Source organism: Triticum urartu, chromosome 3A, assembly GCF_056163025.1.
Source record: "Triticum urartu cultivar PI428250 chromosome 3A, HENAU_Tu73, whole genome shotgun sequence".
Taxonomy (NCBI): Eukaryota; Viridiplantae; Streptophyta; class Magnoliopsida; order Poales; family Poaceae; genus Triticum; species Triticum urartu.
Genome location: NC_141875.1, coordinates 80,491,350 through 80,514,362, shown reverse-complemented (window position 1 = coordinate 80,514,362; position 23,013 = coordinate 80,491,350). Strand labels below are relative to the sequence as shown.

Here is a 23,013-nt window from a genome sequence, read left to right as displayed (position 1 = left end):
GTCTTCACAAAGGCAATATACTCGGGGTCGACACCAGTGATGATCATATCATCGACATAGAGAAGAAGAAGAGTCTGACCACGAGCTGAAAGATGGACAAACAACGCTAGATCATGAGCACTCGCTGAAAAACCAGCGGCAGTCACCATAGAGGAAAAAACCCCAAACCAAGCGTGAGGGGCTTGCTTAAGGCCATAGAGAGACCAACGAAGATGACATATCATGCCATCAGGAACAGAATACCCAGGTGGGGGCTGCATGTAAACCTCCTCACGCAGCTCACCATTAAGAAATGCATTCTTAACATCCAGCTGAGATACGGACCAATGGCGAACAGAGGCAACGACAAGAAGTGTACGAACAATGGTCATATGGGCCACAGGAGCAAAAGTCTCATTGTAATCATGACCATACTCCTGCTGAAAACCACGAGCCACAAGACGGGCTTTGTAATGCTCAAGAGAACCATCGGAGCGAGTCTTAACCTTGTAGACCCACTTACAAGTGATTGGACGAACACTAGGAGGAAGAGAAACAAGGTCCCACGTGTCGGTATGCTCAAGGGCAGCAAGCTCCTCTGCCATCACAAACTGCCATTCGGGATGAACAACATCTTGACGATAAGAAGTCGGCTCAAGTACAGCAACACCAGCACTTGGAAAATGAAGGCGATTAACAGGCGGAAGCGAACAAGGACGCAAGCCATAAGTAGGCCGAGAGGGAAAAGATGACACATCAGAAGTAGATGGCTCATCAGTATATGCATCCACGACGTGTGGACGGTGAGTATAATACTGGGGAAAAGATGGTAGAATCCGTCCAAGGTAGACTCAAGGGATGGAGACGAAGAAGTCACCGGGGATGAAGGTGAAGAATCCGGTGACAGGAGAGGTGAGGAAACCATGGGAGATGGTGACAGTGGATCGGCAATAAGATGGGTAGCATGATGAATGGACAATGGCTCGACAGGAGTGATAGGTGTGTTAGGAAAAATGAGGAAAGAGAGATCCTCCATTGAAAAGGTCGAGGAAGATGGTCACGGGTAGAAGGGACGAGACTCATCAAAAGTCACATCCCAAGAAATACGCATCCGACGACTGATAGGATCCCAAAAACGATAGCCCTTATGCTCATCATTGTAGCCTAAGAAGACACACTCAATAGACTGAGCGGTCAGTTTGCTGCGTTCACGGGGGGCAAGAAGAACATAGAAAATGCAACCAAACAAATGAAGCGCCGAATAATCAGGAGAACGATCAAAGAGACACTCGAAGGGAACACCACCTTATAGAGCAGCGGATGGTTGAAGGTTGATGAGATAGGTGGAGGTGGACACAGCCTCGGCCCAAAAATGAGGTGGAAGAGAGGCCGGGATCATCAATGCACGAGCCGTCTCAAGAAGGTGACGATGCTTTCACTCAGCCAGACCATTCTGAGCATGAGCACCAGGACAAGATAACTGAGAAAGAGTACCCTGTTCAGCAAGAACACCACGCAACATCTTAGAAATATACTCGCCAGCAGAGTCAACACGAAACACACAAATGGGCGAAGAGAACTGCGTGTGAACCATGGCAGTAAAATGCTTATAGATAGACAAAACCTCACTACAAGAAGTCATAAAATAAAGCCAAGTGTAACGAGAGAAATCATCTATGAAAACAATATAGTATCGATGGCCCCCTTTCGAAGCAAAGAGAACCGGACCCCATACATCTGAATGGACTAAATCAAAAGGACGCTGAGACACTGACTCACTAGTGGGATAAGGTAACTGAATCTGTTTGCCAAGCTTACAACCCTGACACTCTAAAGAGACATCTCCTGAGACAGACCCCAGAAGACCTTGACGGACTAAAGATGACAAACGAGAACCACAAAGATGACCAAGTCGATGATGCCACTGCTGGAAGGAGCCGGTAGGTGAACGCTAGAAGCGGATGAACTGGATATAGTGGTGGCAGCGAAAGGAACATGAAGCCAGTCCAACTCCCAAAGACCCTGAGAGTCATGACGGCGAGGGCTAGCCCCAACCAAAGTGTGCGTGCTTGAACAGAACACGAGTCAACGTCAAGAATGACGCGACAACCAGAATCAGTAAGTTGACCAGCAGAAAACAAATTCATGGTAAGTCGAGGAACATGAGCCACATCAGGAATAGAATAAGAAGTGGTAAGATTTCCTCGACTAACAACAGAAAGAGGAGTACCATCAGCAGTGAGTACATGAACAGGAAAATCAAGCGATCTAAGGGAGGACAAACTGGAAGAATGAGAAGACATATGAAAAGAATCTCCAAAATCCAGAACACATGGGGATGTACCTGACTGAGTAAATGGTGGTTTCTCAATGCGGGAAGCATGAGTCACAGAACCTAAAGTACCCGTCGAAGAAGAAACTGAAGCGGCAAGTAGACACTTAAGTCGCATAATATCCTGTTCAGTCAAGGCGATGGCTGAAGATGTCGAAGTAGAAGACATCCCTGAAGATGATGCCCGCGCCTTGCGCAGGTGACGCTTCTTCTGAAAGCACTGAGACTCAACATGATCATCCTACTTGCAGTAGCCGCACCGAGGACGAGAGCGACCCTGACCACCAGTAGGAGTGGGCAATAGCGGTGGAGCACCAGAGCTGGAAGGAGTCGGTGCAGCAGGCGACATAGTAGGAGCTCGAGTAGCGAGCACAGAGGAAACCTCAAGTAAACCGGCACCACGTAAGCGAGTCTCCTTAGCACGAATCTCAGAAAGTGCCTCCATGAGAGAAATACGGCCACGAGCATACAACTGAGCATGTCGGGGCTCAAACTCCTTACGGAGCCGAGACAAGAACTCATAGACACGATGAAACTCCAAATCAGCTCGCACAGCCTGGCAACACTGACAAGTACGACAACCAGTAGTGCAAAGAGAATCAAGCTGACGCCAGATAGCAGAACTCTATGCATAGAAATTATCAACGGTGGAGTCACCCTACTGAAGAGCATGCTCCTGGCGGACCACAGACAGGTATAAGGCATTTTCAGAAGGCTGATAGCGTTGACGAAGACGAGTCCACATCTCAAATACGGTAGGTAGGCCCAAGAACTTAGAGGCAAACTGAGGCAGAACATTGGCAATGAGAACAACGACGACATGAGCATCATCAGGAAGCCACTGAGTGTAAGCAGACAGAGCCTCATGATAAGTGTGAAGCGCCTCCTCATAAGTCAAAACCTGCTCATCATAAGAACGAACCGCAACATCATTAGTGAGCTTAGCTGCATCCTTTGCAACCTGATTAGCATCCACAACAAGAACCAGTGGCGTCGGCGGAGTAGGGGCCACAGGAGGAACCGGACACGTCGGACAACGGACCTCGCCAGAAAGAATGCCCCAGAGACGAATGCCATGCATATGAATGCGCATGAAGCCAACAAACTCGATGTAGTTAGTGCCATCAAAGATCAGCGGACGACGAGGAACTACAATATAACCCGGTGTAGTAGACATTTTTTTTGCTTTTTTACGAGAAAGTATGCAGCTTAGCAACGAAATAGAAGGTCGTGGATCAAGTCGTCCGATGCAGCAGGCGAACGAATCCGGCGGCCGGTGACGGAGATCGATGAGAACCTGGCGACGGGATCGGGACTTTCGCTCGATCGGGAACCGCCTGCTGGCTGGATGGAGCACAGGCAGAACCTGGCGGCGGGATCAGGAACCGCCCGCTGGTTGGATCGGGATCGACCTGGCGGCTGAATCGGGACTTCGGGCTGGCGGCTGGATCAGGACTGCAGTTGGAACGGGACGTCACGAGGAGGAGCAACCTCCCGCTGGATCGGGAAGTTGAGCGGAACAGCGACCAAGTCAGCGGTTGGATCGCCTGGACCAGGGCCTGCCGAACTGCTGGGTCACGTGGAGCGAATGAGCGTGAGTGTCGGCGAGGGAGAGAACACGACGCGACAGCGATCGGCCAGAGAAAATAGGAGCGGCGACCGACATAATAACGGGATCGGAAAAGCACGAGTTGCGCATGCTAAAAAATCCTTTGCTCTAATACCATGTTAGGAATATGTAACTTTTTTTTGAAGGAGTTAGGAATATGCAACTTGTATTCCCATCGGTCCATAGGCTAGTATGTATGAATATGTTCTTAGCAAGTGTGTAGTAATGTGACACGCTCATTTACCATATTTGTTTTTTTCTCAGAAATTACCTATGAGGCTAAGTAAGAGCTATGGCATCGAGCCGGATGAAGCAAGTATTGCTGGACTACGCCTTACCGCAAAGGGCTCCATCATTAACTATGTTTATGCATTGGACACGGACGGTCGGACTATGTTCAGCGCCACGGGATGAAACAACTTCCTTGCTGGAAAGAATCTCCAGGTTGGACAGGCCATCTTAGTCACCATCAGGAACGCCCGGCGCCATGGCTTGATGATGATGGTGGTCATCGACCTTTTTTAGAACTATGTGTGTGGCGGGGCAGTACATGAATGAACTGCTTAATTATGTATTAGCGCTATGTACTAGTACTGTTTTAGCTTGTAATGTTTCTATTAACTGGTTATCTTTGTGAGATCTTGCTAGCAACCACTTAAATATCAACTCCTAATGTTCTATTATCTGGTACTGTTCTATTGTGTAATGTTATATAGTATGTACTCAGTGTTAATGTGAAATGACAAATGTTACATGGTGTTGAAAAACCTTTTTTTGTCTGTGCATGAAACATTCGTGGCGTGTAAATTACATTGTGTGCCGCTAGGTGAATGAATGTACTGGTGGCGTTGCAAACATCGCACGCCAGCAACACGTATAATACTGCTGGCATAGGCTCCAGCGCTGCCACTATTTTTTAACACCGGCACCATATTGGTGGCGTGGGGCTCCTACGCTATCAAGACTGTTTTTGACACGACATAGCTAGGCTTTTCTGCACTAGTGTCTACTCTTTCTCACTGGCGACCACACCTTCACTTCACTGGTCTCATCTCCACCGCTCATGAAGAGGCGATCGCTAGAAGGGAAGAACAAAAACATGAAGGACGGGTGTTGCCATAGGCTAGGTTTAGGTCCGATCATTTCTTTTAGTGAAAAAGGTAAAAAAAGGTAATGAATGTGTATATGAAAATTATTGGATTTTGCACGAATTTTGACCTGTTTGTTGAAATCCTCTTTGAAATGTATGTGACTATGGTTGGATGGCCGCCTCTCGCATTAGTGTCCGCGGACTGGTCCCCATCGATCCGTGGATGGATGCGATGTTGGCTTTGAGGGTCAATGTTGGAGATGCCCTTATCCTTGCAAGATTTCGATTTCACATGTAGGGGGACTCCCTTGGCCCCAACAATGCTCTACCAGTGGCGGTAATTAATGGTGAAATCGACTCTACACCCTATCTAATGACCTAACAATGGAGGGTAATTGTATGATGCTTATTGCCAGTGGAGTCGACCACCCGCACATGCCGGAGACGAGGCAGATGAAACAGAGACAAAGACGAAGGGGGCAACCAGGCCCTGCTCCTAGAGATTTAAGTGGCAGCTGTCACTGCTACTGCAGATCTGAGTCGGCGGCTGTTGTTGGTGCCAAAAACTGATCGCGTCATCTGGTGTCGTCAGATTTCAGTCTCTCGCTATCTTCTTATAGAATCCCCCACACCACCGTCTCCCTTTCATGTTTGACTCAACATGATTTATTGGAGAAGTGTTTCTAACAAATCAGGCACTGCTTTAATATTTATGTGCGTGCAAATCAGCCTTATGTGCATCCAACTGGTTTGTGTGGACTAGATGCAGGCAACCAAACGTGCCCAAGGTTTCTGGTTATTGATGTCCTAGTTTAATTACCACCAAAGAGATGTTCGTCGTCCAAAAAGAACACTCCAACCCCCAATTGACGAGTTGAGCAGTTGACAGTTGCTCCTCCCACTCCCGCTCCCCCTCTTCACTCTGACGAAACCCTACCACATTGCTCCAGTCCACATTGCTCCAGTCTGACCCCGCCGCCATGGTTCGCCCTCGCCACGAACTCGCCTACGGTAAGCGCCCTCCTCCCCCTCAGCCGCCCAAAACCCGAACCTTTACTCGCTTGATTCACCTCCTCCACTCCATGCAGCTCGAGGGACGCCACAGCTGGAGCTCCTCCGCACGGCGACCACGGGCGACCTCACTCACCTCGAGCGTACGGTTCTTCTGCTCTCCCACGGTCCCACCTTGATCTCCTTCTTCTGTCCCTTGCTTACGCCGGCCCTGATATTTTATTTGGGGGGCGCTCGATCTGTCCGTACATGTAGCAATGGTGAGGAAGCTCGATGGTGGTCGCCACCGCCTTGCGGAGCAGAAAGGTGTGGCTACTCTCGGGTGTACTACACCCGAGTTTCAAAAACTTGATGAAAACACAATCAAACAATCTTCAAAAAATCTGAAACTATGAGACATCAAACTTGTTCAAATGTTTGAGCTTCCTGCAAAATTTTAGCCAAAGAAAACATCTGAGGAGCTCTCACGCAAAAAACAAAATCACTTCTCAAACAGTGCACCAAACTTTGAATATTGATTTTGTCTTTTTTGGTGAGAGCTCCTCTGATGTTATTTCTAGCTGAAATTTAGCAGATAGCTCGAACATTTGATCAAGTTTGATGTCTCAAAGTTACAGATTTTTTCGAGTTAGTTTGATCACGTTTTTTTCCAAATTTTTGAAATTCGGGTGTAGTACACCCGAGAGTATAAAATCCAGTCTTCGGGCGGAGGCGGTGGAAGCCGTCAACGATCACGGCGCTGGGGCACTACACCCGGCCGCCTCGGGCCAAAATTTGGAGGTGTGCGAGTACCTAGTCGAGGATGTCGGGGTGAATGTGGATGCCGTTGACGAAGCAGGTTTGTCTCTTCTCGATCTCTCTGCGATTTTACGTAATCAAATCAAAATGTCTGGTGAAGACGTGCCATCGTTACATAGAAATGTCTGAATGTACGCCCAGAAAACTTCTTTATTTGTTCGGTTGTTCCAAACTTCTGGTGTAAATGCACAAGCCTCCCTTTTTCGTGTTCTTGGCAGGAAGAACACCTGTGGTTTGGGCAATTATTGTTAAAGGTGGGCAAGTGGATATTGTTAGGTATCTTCTTGATCATGGTGCCAATCCAGACAATGCCGACAGAACAACAGAACAGGGATTACTCCTCTCCACGAGGCCGTGGAATGAGGTAATCTCCCCCTCCCCCTCTCTCTCAGTTGGTGACTCTTGATGTGCATTGAACTGTTTCCATTACTTTCATGAACATGTCTTCGAGTGATGAGTGTTGTGAAATTTGTGATACACTAGGGGTTCTCCGTTTGGTTGATGAGGAGAGGGAAAAATGGATTGCAATTATGAGAGATAGATTTCCGTAGTTGTGCTAATGAAGTATAAAATATGAATCATATATTTTCTTTGGCAAAGAACAATGTCACAATGTGATTCATAACCCAATTGATACAAGTTGAAAGAAATGAAGTGAAGCATATAGAAGAATGCCATAACTCAATTTGTATTTCGAACTTCTGATTCAGGGCACTGTGAAGTAGTAGAAGATTGCTCTCTAGAGGTGCTTATGTCGATCCGTTTTCTACGATTGATGGAACACCGTTGCATGTCGCTGCTGAACATAAGCAGGAATAGGCCATGAAGATTTTGTTGGATCACCATGCAGATCTAAGTTTCATTGCGCGTTTCTTTACAGTTTTCTAACTGTTGTATTTTATATTTTTTACCCGTCTGCTTTCTCCATTTTTGGTTAGTTGAATGTTGACAGTAAACTAGTTAGTAGTTCCTCCATCCGAAAATACTTGTCATGAAAATGGATAAAAAGGGATGTATCTAGAACTAAAATATTTCTAGATACATCTCCTTTTATCCATTTTGATGACAAGTATTTCCGGACGGAGGGAGTATTTTGTTTTCTCACTGAAATCTAAAGAATTACACACTTGGGAATTGGATTGACATTTGCCTTTTACTCATTATTTGTTTGCACAGTCATGCCCCTTCATAGTGTTAAGAGATGCTGGAAAGCTAGTTTCACTGTACATGCTATTCTACAGTAAGCAGAGAATTGTTGGTTTGTTCTGTGAATTATTTGCTACTTGTGTCCACATAGTTTCACCATCTAAACTCGAAAAAAAATCATTTAGCACCTTCAGTAGATAGACCTCCACTATATTGTGATTTCGATTGAAATTTTCTGTCTCCACCTTTATTATCTTGTAGTATGTCAAAATTTCACGATCGATGTTTGCATGTGTTAAACTACTGATATCTGACGCAATTTCACTAGCTTGACTGCTTGCCCCGACAAGTAGTAGCTTAGTCAGATAGTTCAGTCAGTTCCTAGGGATTGTTTCAGTGTTATGGGATTTGTTTTTGCAATCGAACCTAGAAAACTAGAATCATTAAAAAAATTAGCACAGGAAATCACTTCATTTGCACCTAGAATAGAGCACAATTTTATGTATCTTTTTTACGAATCTGATATTTTACACATATCAGCTCCAGAATATCCCATTCAAACAGCCACACTTACTGCTATCAAATATATCAGAAATTAGAGGGAATAAGTCCGATAAATTGGCAAGGATGTTTTTTTACCAGCAATTAGTGCCCTATTCTATTGGAGATATGATCTACTTGCAGAAACTCCCTTGCTTGGGGTTGTTGCTATGTTGTTGGTCATGCTAACGTAAAGAATGAAATGTTGGAGATGATTAAATTTAGCATAACTGACAAGGTCACCATGTATTCTTTTTTGAGCCTGTTTTCCAGATGTGATGGCCCCAAATATGGAACTCCGCATATTCAAATAGGGCATAGGTCCTAATTGTTATCTTTCCATTTCAAAGAAGGTGTCGGTTGCCATCTGGATATAAAGGCCAGTAGTGAAGAACTGACCAGTGATGCATTGAATGGTCCACTACCAAATATTGTCGTTGTGCGAATGCGATAAACGTCTTAGCCTTCCTGGCCGACATGCTTCGTGTTGTATAGTTGGGGTGCAAGCCCATATGTGCGTACATGTTGTTTGAGGAATACATGTTGGAGGAGAAGAATACAAGACATAAGAAGATAAAGATTACATGAGTATCTTAGCCTAACTCCTCCTCCTTCGTTTAGCAAAGATCTCCTCTTGACGTACGCGCCATATCACGTTTAACACCCTCCCTTAATCACAACTTCATCAAGTTGAGATTATGCTTGAAATCTTCAAAACTTCTTGTGGGAAGAGCTTTGGTAAAGCCATTTGCAACTTGGTCTTGAGAGTGGATAAACCGAATATCCAATAGTTTATTTGCAACTCTTTCTCGAACAAAGTGAAAGTCTATCTCAATATGTTTAGTTCTAGCATGAAAAACTAGATTTGCTAATAAATAGGTAGCACCTAGATTATCACACCATAAACATGGTGCTCTAGTGTTTTTTCATACCTAGTTCCTTCAAAATTGACTACACCCATATGATCTCTGTTGTTGCATTTGCCAACGCTTTGTACTCTGTCTCTGTACTAGATCTTGAAACCATGGCTTGCTTCCTTGCACTCCAAGATATTAAATTAGGTCCAAAGAAAACTGCAAAGCCACCAGTTGAGCGTCTATCATCTAGACACCCATCCCAGTCTGAGTCAGAGAAGGCACTGATAAGTGTAGATGATGACTTCCTGAAGTTTAGGCCAATGCTCAATGTATTTTTCACGTATCTTACTATACGTTTTGCAACAGTCATATGAACAGTGGTAGGTGCATGGAGAAACTAACACACTTTGTTGACAACAAAGGAGATATCTGGTCTGGTCAGTGTCAAGTATTGAAGCGCACCTACCAGGCTTCTATATTTTGTACTATTTTCTGAACTCAGAAGCTCCCCTTCAGTAAGAGACAATTTTTCTGTGCTAGATAAAGGAGTAGGTGCAGACTTACAACTTTGCAAACCAGCCTTTTTCACTAAGTCTGTTGCATATTTTTCTTGAGAGAGGTGAAGACCATCCTTGTGTTGCTTGACCTCAATACCAAGAAAATAATGTAGATTTCCTAGATCCTTGAGAGAAAATTATGCAGTCAAATCCTTCAGCAGTGTTGTTATTGCTTCATCAGATGAGCTTATCACAATTATATCATCAACATATATGAGAACAAAAATGGATACACTTCACTTGTTGTAAATAAAAAATGAAGTGTCAAACTTGGAAGGAACAAAACCAAGTGCTTGCATTTTTTTAATGAGGCGAGAATACCATGCTCTTGGGGCCTGCTTCAGTCCATACAATGCCTTGTCAAGCTTGCACACATGAAGTGGTGCACGTGCATTTACAAACCCAGGTGGTTGCTTCATGTAAACCTCTTCTTCCAGAACACCATGGAGGAACGCGTTCTGTACATCTAGCTAACGTAGACTCCATCCCTTGGACACAGCAATGGATAAGACAAGACGAATAGTAGCAGCTTTTACAACTGGACTAAATGTGTCCTCATAGTCAATACCATACCATTGTTTGAAGCCCTTTGCAACAAGTCTAGCTTTCTAATGATCAATGGTTCCATCAGCTTTCCGTTTTATCCTAAAGACCCACTTACAGACAATAAGATTTTTACCTAGTTGTGGAGGAACCAAGTGCCATGTTCTGTTTTTCTTGAGTGCCATTATTTCATCCTGCATTGCTTTTCTCCAACGTGCATCACCCACAGGTTCTTCAAGGGTATTGGGTTCTCCTGGTTCACCTATAGAACACACCAACCCATATTTTGTAACATGCTTGTAATCAATAGGTTTAATTACCCCTTGCTGTGGTCGTGTTCGACATGGAGTGGCAACATGAACTTCTGCAGAGAGCTCCGGTGCAGAGAATCCCAAATCTGGATCTGGTTGATCCTCTCCTGATCCCAAGGAGGATCTATGCAGGGCTCCAGAACCCACTGCGTCATCAGGTGGTGTCGGGTTCCGATCTTCTGTGGCTGTGAACCGTGGTGCGAGCGATGAGTTCTGCGGTGCGAGCGACGAGGTTGCCACAGAAGATCTGGTCCTGAGCGCGTCATCATGGCCCAAAGATTGCCTAGACCCCAGGTTGACAGAATCGGCCCCCGCGTCTGCCTGACGGGCCATGGCACTCCGCGTGTACACGCACAGTCGGGCGCCTTGCTGGACGCGGCTCGAGCTAGTACCGGCCTGCCGCCTGTCGGGTGTGGATTCGTTCGCGCGAGGAGAGTTGCTGCGGCCCGCTGGGCCCTGCCGCGTGGCTGGTGCGGACTCGTCCATGCGCCCACCTGCTCCTGGCATGGCTAGCGTGGCAGGTTCGCTGTCAGGCGCAGATCCCAAAGGAGATCTGCTGCACCGCTGCAGCACCTGACCCGATCCTGAGGAGGATATGTCCCCCAAGCCAGGACACATGAAATAAGGGCCCGCTGCCCCATTTTCTTCATTTTTGACACCGTTGTTTTTTGCATCATCACAAGACTCGTGGAGATTATCACTAGGGTTAGTCAACATATGATCATCATAATTTGTAACACCCCCTTGATCATAGCCAGAGAGATGGGATGGTAGGAGCAAGATTTCCTTGCGAAGTAGTGCACCGGCGTTAGGATGAAGATCAGAAAAAGGAAACTTTGTCTCATCAAAAACAACATCTCATGAGATATATACCCGGCCGGTGGAGATGTCAAGGCACTTGACACCTTTGTGTTGGGCACTATAGCCAAGAAAAGCACATTGTTTTGATCTAAGCATGAGTTTGCGATTGTTGTAAGGGCAGAGATTTGGCCAGCAAGCACAGCCAAACACACGGAGGGATGTGTAGTCGGGTTTGGCATGGAGAAGACGTTCCATAGGTGTTTCATTGTTGATGACACGACTAGGTAACATGTTGATGATGTGGACAACCGTAAGAAACGCCTCATCTCAAAACTTGAGAGGCATAGAAGCCCCTGCTAGGAGTGCCAAACCAACCTCAACAATGTGCCTATGCTTGCATTTGGCTGACCTGTTTTCTTGGTGAGCGTGTGGGCATGATACATGGTGATATATGCCTATGCTTTGGAAGAAGGAATTGAGTTTCTCGTATTCCCCTCCCCAATTGGATTGGACAACGATAATCTTACTGTCAAACTTTCTTTCAACAAGTTCTTGAAAGTTTTTAAAGACTTGAAACACATTGGACCTCTTCTTAAGAAGATAAATCCATGAGAACTTGCTATAGTCATCGATAAAACTCACATAGTATGTGTGTCTGCCAACAGAAGAGGGAGCAAGGCCATAAACATCAGAAAAATATCAATTGCAATGGCTTAGTGGAGACACTAGTGGATATGGGATCTGGTAATTGATGACTCTTAGCACACTGACATGAATCACAAGTAGTCTCAATATTGCGCTCACCAACAAACAGGAGCTTATTTTTCCTAAGTAATTTTTCAACCAAAGAAAAAGAGGCATGTCCTAAACGATTGTGCCATCGTGTGGACGAAGGCTTGATAGCACCACAAGCTTGTTTATTGAATCTTCTAAACTCCGGAATCAACGGGTAGAGCCCTCGAACGCATCTACCTCGATAGAGAACTTTCTTCGTTGCCTAATCCTTGATAAAAAAGAAATAAGGATGAAACTCAAGAAAAACATGATTGTCAATAGCAATTCTATGAACAGATAGAAGATTTTTGTGGGCACTAGGAACATGCAAAATTCTTTTGAGATGTATTTTGCGTTTAGGGGTATTAAAAATTGAATGACCAATGTGACGTATGCCCATACCTTCACCACTGGCCGTATGGATTTGATATTTTCCTCGATACTTCTCCTTCATGGTGACCTTCTCGAGCTCATTGGTGATGTGGTTGGTGGCTCCGCTATCAACATACCAGTTCGCGTCGATCCCATAGGAACCATCGGCAGCGGCGTCAACTTTTTCTTTGTCTTGCGAGGAGTCACCATCATCATATTTGTAGCGGTACCAACAGTCCTTCACCGTGTGGCCGGGCTTGCCAAAAATTTGGCAGCGAGGCAAGTTCAGGCGCGATCTGTTGGAGCTGCCACCACGGCGCCCTTTTGAGCTGCCGGAGCGTTCGCCGCCACGAGTGTTGTTGGAGTAGTCGCCGCCGCCAGACCTTCCTTTGCCGCGAGAGGAGGAGCGAGAGCAAGAGATGCCACCGCAGCCTCTGGAGACGGAGTTTGCCGAGGACTTGAAGCCGCCACTGGAGCCATTGTACTACGCCATGCGCTGATGAAAATTGCTAAGCATGGCAAAGAGCTCGTCAAGGGTTACCGGAGTGACGCGAGCGTCCAAGGCAGAGACAAGAGGCAGATAACTTGGTCCAACCCATGGATGATGTAGGATATGAGCATGTCGTCCTGGACCGACTTTCCCGCCGCGATGAGCTCATCAGATAGCCCCCGCATGGCGGCGAAGAAGGAGGACACTGACTGGTTGCCCTTCTGCGCGTTTATCAGCGTCGTGCGGATGTTGTGACTGTGACGAGAACATGCTCGCGAGCGCCACCCAGAGTTCACGCGCCGTGGTGATCGCGGTCACCATGACGAGCGCCTCCTTGGATAGGTGTTGGAGTAGATATCCAAGGACCTGCTGACCCCCCTTCACCCAGAGTGGATGGAGAGGATTCGGTCCCTTGGTTTCCTTCCCAGTGGCATCTTTGGTGACGTGGGCTTTGGCTGGCTCGGTCGACGTACCGTCGACGTAGTGGAAGACGTCGGCGCCTCGTAGCTGCAGTGTGATCTATGTCCGCCACAGGATGTAGTTGGTGCAGGAGAGTTTCTCCGTGACTCCTCCGCTGAGGGTTGGCTAGAAGGAGGAGGAGGTGGAGGAAGACATGCTGCACACTTTGGTGGAGATGGATCGGCTAGGGTTTAGTGGAAGAAGATTGCTCTGTATACCATGTGCGAATGCGGTAAACGTCTTAGCCTTCCTGGCCGACGTGCTTCGTGTTATATAGTTGGGGTGCAAGCCCAGATATGCGTACAGGTTGTTTGTGGAATACATCTTGGAGGAGAAGAATACAAGAGATAAAAACATAAAGATTACATGAGTATCTTAGCCTAACTCCTCCTCCTTCGGTTAGCAAAGATCTCCTCTTGACGTACGTGCCATATCACGTTTAACAGTCGTGTTGATGATGTCATTTTCGTCCTCTCTTTTTTCCAATGCTGCACCAACTGCCCCCTTTCCTTCTTTCGCTAAGGTTCATTGTCACAGTGACATGGTTCCATCATTTTAAGACTACGCGTATTACTTGTTATTTATGCACCTGATAATTGTCATTAATCTAGTTATTACATCTCTTTTTAGTGTAACAAGATACTAAGAGGTTTCTTGACACCTCTCAACATTGCTATTGAAAGTTGCTCAGTGAAATGTGTGAAACTAATGGTAAAAGTATGGCTCCATCTTAATATATTGAGCATCAAGCTGAAAAGTGTATCCCAGTCTAGCAAAAATGTGGACAGATAAATTGTGACTATGTTACTTAGAGGAAGCATCCATGATTCTGTTACATACTAGGCTGGTGCGGATGTGAAGAGTCCCCGTAATGTGACCCCCTTGCAAAGTGCTGCAAGACTTGGTCTAACTGGCGCTCTTAAGTGCCCACTGGATGCTGGGGCAGATCCCAATGATCAAGATGAAGTAAGTTTTGCATTCCACCTGCGTACGTGTTTTTCACCCCATGATTGGTATTTTACACATTTGGTGTAACATTAAATCATTGTTGAGGAGATCGTTAACTGCTAACTGCTCGGTTGGCTGGCGAATAGGGGATTAATAGGCTAATCGGCAAGTTAATCAGCCATTTAATCAATTAATCGGACAATTTATCAGTTTATCGGCTACTCGATGACCCTATGAGTAGGGATTAATCGACAAGTTAACTGGTTAATCAGATGAATTCATGAATAGGGCATTAAATAATTATGCATCGTCCATCTTTGAATTATGGTAATACGAGTCACGAAGCCAATCATATCCAACTAATAGTTAACTCAGGACAGGCGCACTATACCCAGTGAAGTTGTATTGACGATATGTAAATTGTAATATACAATTTCATGCCTACTGATATGTTTTTTCATGTACAGTTTTTTCCATTTTCTTAAAGATCAAGGCTTGTCTTCAAAGTTGACATATCAATTTTTTCTAACATTGCAACACTTTTCAAAGAAATAATTTTCGTTGATTTACTCTGGCCAATTTTAGAAGTATTTTCTTTCCTCCTAATTTAGTAAAATTGCATTACCAAAAAAATGCCGGTAAACTTTCTAGTAACATAAAGTAATTTAGGAACTTGCTGCCTGTTTTTCAGATAATGGATAAGTTCGTGTCCTGCCTACCCCAACTTGTTTGGGACTAAAGGCTTTGTTGTTGATAAGTTCGTGTCCTGACCTCTGCATCATAGGATGCACAGCCAATAGTTTATGACAAAAAGGACTTGCTGGATTATTTGGAGACATGAGTACTGCCTGAAAGCATATCTACTACTCCCTCGGATCTAAAAAAAAGTGTCGCGGCTTTGAACTAAGGTTGAACTAACCTCAGTTCAAAGCTACGACACTTATTTAGATCGGAGGGAGTAGAATAGACACAGAAGAACCAATCTTATGACCTACTTTTTGGCATGAATGGAGTACATACTATTGGTCTCTTGTCTATATGTCTTGCATGTGGCTGGACTTTGGTTAATTTCTTTCTCTTGGAAATACGTTGGTGATATTCAGTTTTGTCTTTTTTCCAAACAACATTGTCGGTGTACAAAAGTAGGGGCTCTCCTTTTGCACCTCTTTACTTGTGCACGGGCAGTCAGGGCCGCACCCACGGACACACTAAGCAAGGCAGAGGAGGGAAGCCGGAGCACAAGACGACCAAAGGAACACCAAGACCAGAGGCGCAAAGAGAGCAAGAGGGCGAGGTGGACTCCCCCGGCAAGACCCTTGCTGGGGTGGCTTCCGCAGTCTCGGCAAGATCCTTGCCGGGGCAACTTGCCTGACGCCAGCAGAGCGCGCCACCCTTGAGCCGAAGGGGTTCCAACACCATCAACCATATTGGAACCAAGGCTCGGGAGGCACCTCCGTGGTGGCATGCAGATCTTTGTAGAGATCATAGATACACAAGATCAGATGGGAACCAGAAGACGACGTTCCTTGGCGAGATCCTTGCCAAGGAAATCCACGAGACCCTCGGCAAGATCCTTGCGCGGGACGACCGCGGTGCCGCAGCGAGACCCATGCCGGGTCCTCGTCAAGACCCTTGCCGAGGACGCCTGCGGGGCCGCAGCCAGGCCCGTGTCTGCCAAGACTCCACTGCCGCTCCCATACAGCTGCCAGCTCAACCAGCTGGGCAAGCATCTGCATGGCAGTGTGCGGCCTCTACACCAACTCAGCAAGCACCTGCGTGGTGGCATGCAGATCTTCGTGAAGGCTCCACCACCGTGCCATCCCAGCAGCCAGCCAACGTGGCGCTACAACGCCTCGTCAGCTTGGGCACGCGTCGGAGCCAGGCGAGGCAACGACAGCTGAGACGAGCTTCTTTGCTGTCCCCAATAAAGCAAGAGGGGCACGTCAGCAGCGCATTAAATGCGTTTGTCCGACAATGCCAGGGGATAGACTAAGCCCATGTACACCTTTCCACCTCCTGTGTGCCACTGTGGCGACCCTTTTTGTCTATAAAAGGAGGCCTGAGGCATACTAGAGGGGGTTTCAGATCTTTTTGACTAGAGAGCCACTGTAGCTAGTTCAAGAACACAAGAACACACAAATATACATCAAAGCAGGACTAGGGTTTTACGCGTCTCTGTGGCCCGAACCTGGGTAAACGATTTGTGTGCTTTCCGCCAGACTCACTCTTTGCATAGCCCCGCACCCGCCAACCGTAGAAGGGATCCCATTGACCCCATAGGTGTCGTTTCCCACCGACAAGCAAAGTGAATGGCCTATACAATTGGCGGCATATTTTGGTACATGCAAAGATGTCGAAATCCTATTTGGAGTGACTTCTCGTATTCCTGCTGTACATGATTGGAGTGTTGATGGAATAATTAGTTATGCAAAGGCACAACCAAAGTTGGAGGCATGAGCAATAACACCATTGGCATATTATAATTTATTTACTTATGTGCTATACTGCTTAGTGAAATTTTGAATGAACTTATGCCAAGAAACTTAATATTCGTCTGTCATACTGTAAAAACTATTGCCCTTGCATTTCTTGTGAACTCTCTTTTGACACCTTTGAACTATAAAATTTCTCTTATTTACTGAGGTGGAGAGCTGCGTGATTGATTAGCCTATTAGGTAAGGCATGATCCAATTTATGTACCTAATAAAACTGGTAGAATTTGTACATGTATTAAAAAAATCTAGATCTTTTGTGAATTCTTTAATTTGGGGAGTTGAACAGCGCTCCCTTAGCATGACAACTAGCGGAAGTGGCATGGATCCAAATTTCCCAGTACTCTAGTTTAACCCTGCCCTACCTAAGATTTTTTTTGTTCCTCCGCCACTGGGTAGAGACACGAGGTGCGACCCTATAGTATCTAATCCTTGTAGGAACCCAAGCAATCCAATGCAAGATAGACGCAATTATAGGTGCTCAAGAGGAATAAGGGCTAGGCTATATTTAAGAATTAAGACCCTTATTTATGGCAAGAATCTTAAGGTCCTAAAGGGTGTGAGAACTGTGAGAGCAGCAATCTTTTGCACTCTTTTGAGTTTTTCTAAAAGAATTTGTTGCTGGCTTTGCCAAATCTTGGATCTCTTGTTGTATCAGAGTATAGCAGATGTAATCAGTGAAGTTGAGCTTGGGGGTTTGTAATCAATGTGGTACCTAATTTCTACTTGTTTTCTAGAACATGAAATTGTACCAACTGAATGAAATTATAATATGTTTAACTATGAAAATATTGCTATTGTTTTTCAATTTCTTTGCACATAAATACCTGCAATCTTGAGTCATTTTTTCAAATCTTCAGGATCTCCCTTTGTCTAAAATGACATTAGCTGAATTGAAGAAAGAAGGATCCAAAGCTATGTTTAAAGAGGATTACAATGCGGCATTAGAAATCTATAATATGATATGCTATTGCACTATTCGAGCTCCTGAAATTCATTTCTCTTTCCCTGCTATTGTTTCCTCATTTGCATCCATTGAAATGGCTTATATCACTATCCGATGTTTTTCTGGATAATTGTCCAAACTATAGATGTGCTTTATTTCTCATTGTTCGGATTTTCCTAATGTTGCATTTCTCAATATGAGAGGAGTGCAAGTGTGGACGGTTAATTGTACCACATAGCCCAGGAAAAAAATATGAGATATGTACCACAAGGCTCATGGACACACCTAAGACCATGGTTGGAAGTGTATAGACACTTACGCCCTTTACCATATTCACTGAGTTTTTTTTGAGGGGTTAAAGACAGTAGGAAACGATCCTACTGACACATATATTATATCACTTTGTCAAAGTGTCAATTTACATGATTACAAGGTGGGTCAGTACAAGGGTGGATGTGTGTCAGAACCCCAAGAGGGGAGAGTAAGGTGGAGGTGGGCATGCACAATTGAGTTGCTTTTGAGCATGTCATCACTGGAGTAATTGGCTCCATATTAACATCATCGAGAATAGCGTCAATATCACACTAACCCTGATAGCACCATGGTGGAATAATGAATGTTCGAGTTCGTGGCACAAGTCTACCCTGGTCTCATGTCTGCTAATATGACTATCACCATGTCTACATGGTGTTTGAGTATATTTCCTTGAATTAAGATGGTACTTCGAGACCATAGTGGATCATGATTATGGTTTTCATGACAGTGGTTTTAGGTTGGGTTATTGGGGGAAGTGCCAAGCATTGTAACTTCTTTGTGGAATGGTGATAATTATGGGAAAATGTGATCAGTGATACCTATCTGATGATTGAACCATATCTTGGTTGTTCCATTTGCTTCTTTATGCTCATGTTGTACATAATCTTAATAGCTTTAGTATGCTACAATTGCCATTTTTCTATATTTTGGGGGTGTATCTCCAAATCTTAGATATGTTTGAGTAGGTTGTTAAAGGTAATAGCTTTACCTTCTTGAGTGTACATGTGTGCATAGACTCATTACCCACGGTGTGGCCATGTAAGATATGTGATGTGTGTATGTATACATCCCTTGCATGGATAAGAAGATGTGCAATTGGGAACATAGAACTTTTTTATCTTTCAACTAGAACTAGGCTAGCCACCATTTTCCTTGCTTGTGGTACCAGTGTTGATTTGAGCTATTTTGCCACCGAGACATCTCCATATGCGATTTAGTATTTATGATAAATCTGAGGACTACATGCAGATTTGTCAGAACATATGTAATTGTTTGTTTGGTTTGTTGGTTGTAGGCGATAACACTTGATCATGACAATATTGATCCAGTCATCATTGGCAATAGGGGTTTTGCCGGCTTATATTGCATAGAGATGGTGCTTTAAATGATGCCCAGATCTGCAGGCAAATACAACCTGAATGCCCACATGCATGCTGGCTGGAAGGCTACTCATATTTGCTACTACAGGTGATGCATAATCACAATTTGGCACTTACTTAAATCTCGCGGCTAGACCTTTTTGATGACCGACTCAACTCTAACTTCAGGAGTTTGAAAAGGCATGTGATTCATTTATTGATGCTGTCAAACTGGATCCAAGACATGTTGGAATCAAGAAGGCATTAAGGTAGCCTACTTGATCTACTTCAGCTCCATGCTTTATTTAAGGGCCAGTTTGCTGTGATATATAAATCTAACATTGATTGACATCAATTCCATGATTGAACTAGCATTCTGGTGTGAAATATTCATGCAGTGTGTCAAAACTGTACAAGAAAGATAAAATAAATGGACTTGTATTACGAAAAGAATGAGTACGATATTTTGTCTTTGTACAGTACATGTGTGAATATGATCATACCTCGGCATGTTTGCCATATCAATGATGTGGCTAATGCATTTCATGGTTTTATTTTCATTTGCCTGTGTGGCCCATATGCACTGAACCAGCCATGAATTACTTCTCGAAAGGGATTCAGATCAGATGCCGCACTGACTCTATAATTTGGAATGTGCAGGGAGGCTCTGAGGTTGTTGACAGAATCTGACGCTGACATGAAGAAAGTTTTAGAAGGACCTGAATATCGCCCCATATATTTGTACCATTGAAGAGATCAATTTGGCTAACAGTTGGATGTCCTAAACTCTGAATATTTGTTGCTTGGTACTGTGTACATAGACAATGCTCGAACGATGGAACGCCTATGCCCTGTTTAACTGTAGGTAGGTTGGCTGCTCCGCCCGCAACCCTGAATTAGGCCATGCAGACTCATGGCGAATTGCTGTAGATTGTTGTCGGCCATGTGATGAGTGGCATTCCGAGGGCGATGATTCAGCTAGATTTGGACATGATCACACACCAGACCGATAGTCGGTGGTGTATGTGTGGACTTTCTCTTTTCTGTGATCATCTGTGTGGCCTTTCTTCCAGATAATCTCAATATCCTCTATCCTCTATAACACTATGCTCCCTAGTTTTAAAGATCCCACATTCAATTGAGGTCCTCAGTTGGAATTGGGTCACCTGATTTTGACCGGGTCAACAATTTCTCGATGCTCTTACATTCATTTCTTTGATACTATACACTTCGCGTGCTTCCTAATTTTAAGGCCTCACAATTAATTGAGGTATTTAATTTAGAATTGAGCCACCCATTTTGATCGGGTCAATAATTTCTCAAGGAGCTCTCATTCAAATTCTTTTAATTTCATAGGTTCCCTAATTTTAAAACTCGTTCGTTCATTGAGTTATTTCATTTTGGATTTGATTTATGACTTTGATTGAGACAACAATTTTTCAAATCAATCAGCAGCAATCTCCCTATAAAAACATATCAATCCGCGCATCCTCTCGCCACATAGAAAAAGAAACGCCATCATGTGATACTGTAGCACCAATATAGTATATGCAGTTCCGGACGCGGAAATTTGCCCACATAATATATGTTACTCCATAATCAGTCCCACCTGTAAACTAATTATTCCACCAGTTTCAAAATATAAGAGGTATTAGCTTTTTAGAAAGTCCAATTTCTTTAACTTTGACCAAGTTCAAAGCAAAAAATATCGACATCCACAATATTAAACAAAAAATGTATGAAAATTCATTTCATGATGAATCTAATGGTATTGACATGATATTATGAATTTGGATACATCACTCTACAAATTTGATCAAATTGAAAAGGTTTGACTTTCCAAAAAAGAATTTAACAGAGTGAGTATTTTTTTAAAGAAACCCAACGACACAAACGGCCCAGCAAAGCGCGGCCAACCTTTCTAGTTTGGATGATCCGCCAAGCCGCATGTTCTTAGAAAGTGACCAACCTTCAAACACGTTATATTTCGTAATGCTGCTATCTTTTTTTAAATAAAACCAGAAACTTTATTCATTAGAAATAACCAAGACATTGTTTATAAGGATCATTACAATTTCATTTAAAGGTTCCTCAAACCAATCTGATGCCAGAGAAAATCTAGCTAAGCTAGCAAGCTCGTGAATAATGAAATCACAAGCATAATGAAAACAATCATCGAAGATTGCCGCCGCCGCACCCGCCGACCGTCCTTCATCCTTCATGGTGTCAATCACCTCTAGATTGTCTGAGTTAATAATAAGGCAGTTACATCTCGTCCTCTGCGTCAGCGATAGACCGAATTTGAGAGCCAAGGCTTCAGCCATCAAGACATCTTCGTAGTAGTCTATCTTCCTATTCCTCCCAGCAATAAATTTATCTTTGTCGTCTCTAAGGACTGGCCCCATTGTGCCTCTAAATAGGTCATGATCAAAAGAAGCATCAACATTAAGTTTTACAAAAGCCACACGAGGGCAAGACCAGCCCCCCTCCCCCTTCATAGAGGCCTTTGGATATGAGGCAATAACGAAGTTTGCCGTAAGGGCTAGTATCTCCATAGAGATCTGATACACATTCTGAGGTGTCTCCTTGTGCACCACTTTCCGTCTTTCCAACCATGGATACCAGGCTGAGATAGCAATCATTCACGCACATTGTGATGACCCATAATCCACGATTTTTGATCTGGTAGAAGAAGTAAATACTTCAATACCGCTGATAACCCACAAGTATAGGGGATCGCAACGGCTTTCGAGGGTAGAGTATTCAACCCAAATTTATTGATTCGACACAAGGGGAGCCAAAGAATATTCTCAAGTATTAGCAGCTGAGTTGTCAATTCAACCACACCTGGAAACTTAGTATCTGCAGCAAAGTGTTTAGTAGCAAAGTAATATGATAGTGATGGTAATGGTAACAAAAGAGTAATGAAAGCAAAGTAATGTTTTTGGTATTTTCTAGCGATTGTAACAATAGCAACGGGAAAGTAAATAAGCGTAAACCAGTATATGGAAAGCTCACAGGCATCGGATCAATGATGGATAATTATGCCAGATGCGGTTCATCATGTAATAGTCATAACATAGGGTGACACAGAACTAGCCCCAATTCGTCAATGTAATGTAGGCATGTATTCCGAATATAGTCATACGTGCTTATGGAAAAGAACTTGCATGGCATCTTTTGTCCTACCCTCCCATGGCAGCGGGGTCCTAATGGAAACTAAGGGATATTAAGGCCTCCTTTTAATAGAGAACTGGAACAAAGCATTAGCACATAGTGAATACATGAACTCCTCAAACTACGGTCATTACCGGTAAGTATCCCGATTATCGGCACTTCGGTGTTAATGGATCATAACACATAATAGGTGACTATAGACTTGCAAGATAGGATCTAGAACTCTCATATATTGATGAAAACATAATAGGTTCAGATCTGAAATCATGGCACTCGGGCCCTAGTGACAAGCATTAAGCATACCAAAGTCATAGCAACATCAATCTCAGAACATAGTGGATACTAGGGATCAAACCCTAACAAAACTAACTCGATTACATGGTGAAT

General features: G+C 44.2%; 1 pseudogene; it reads left to right on the top strand.

Moving 5' to 3' along the window:
- The first annotated feature begins 5,990 nt into the window (after nt 1-5,990).
- Nucleotides 5,991-20,200, top strand: LOC147978680 (E3 ubiquitin-protein ligase KEG-like; annotated as a pseudogene).
- Nucleotides 20,201-23,013: the final 2,813 nt, after the last annotated feature.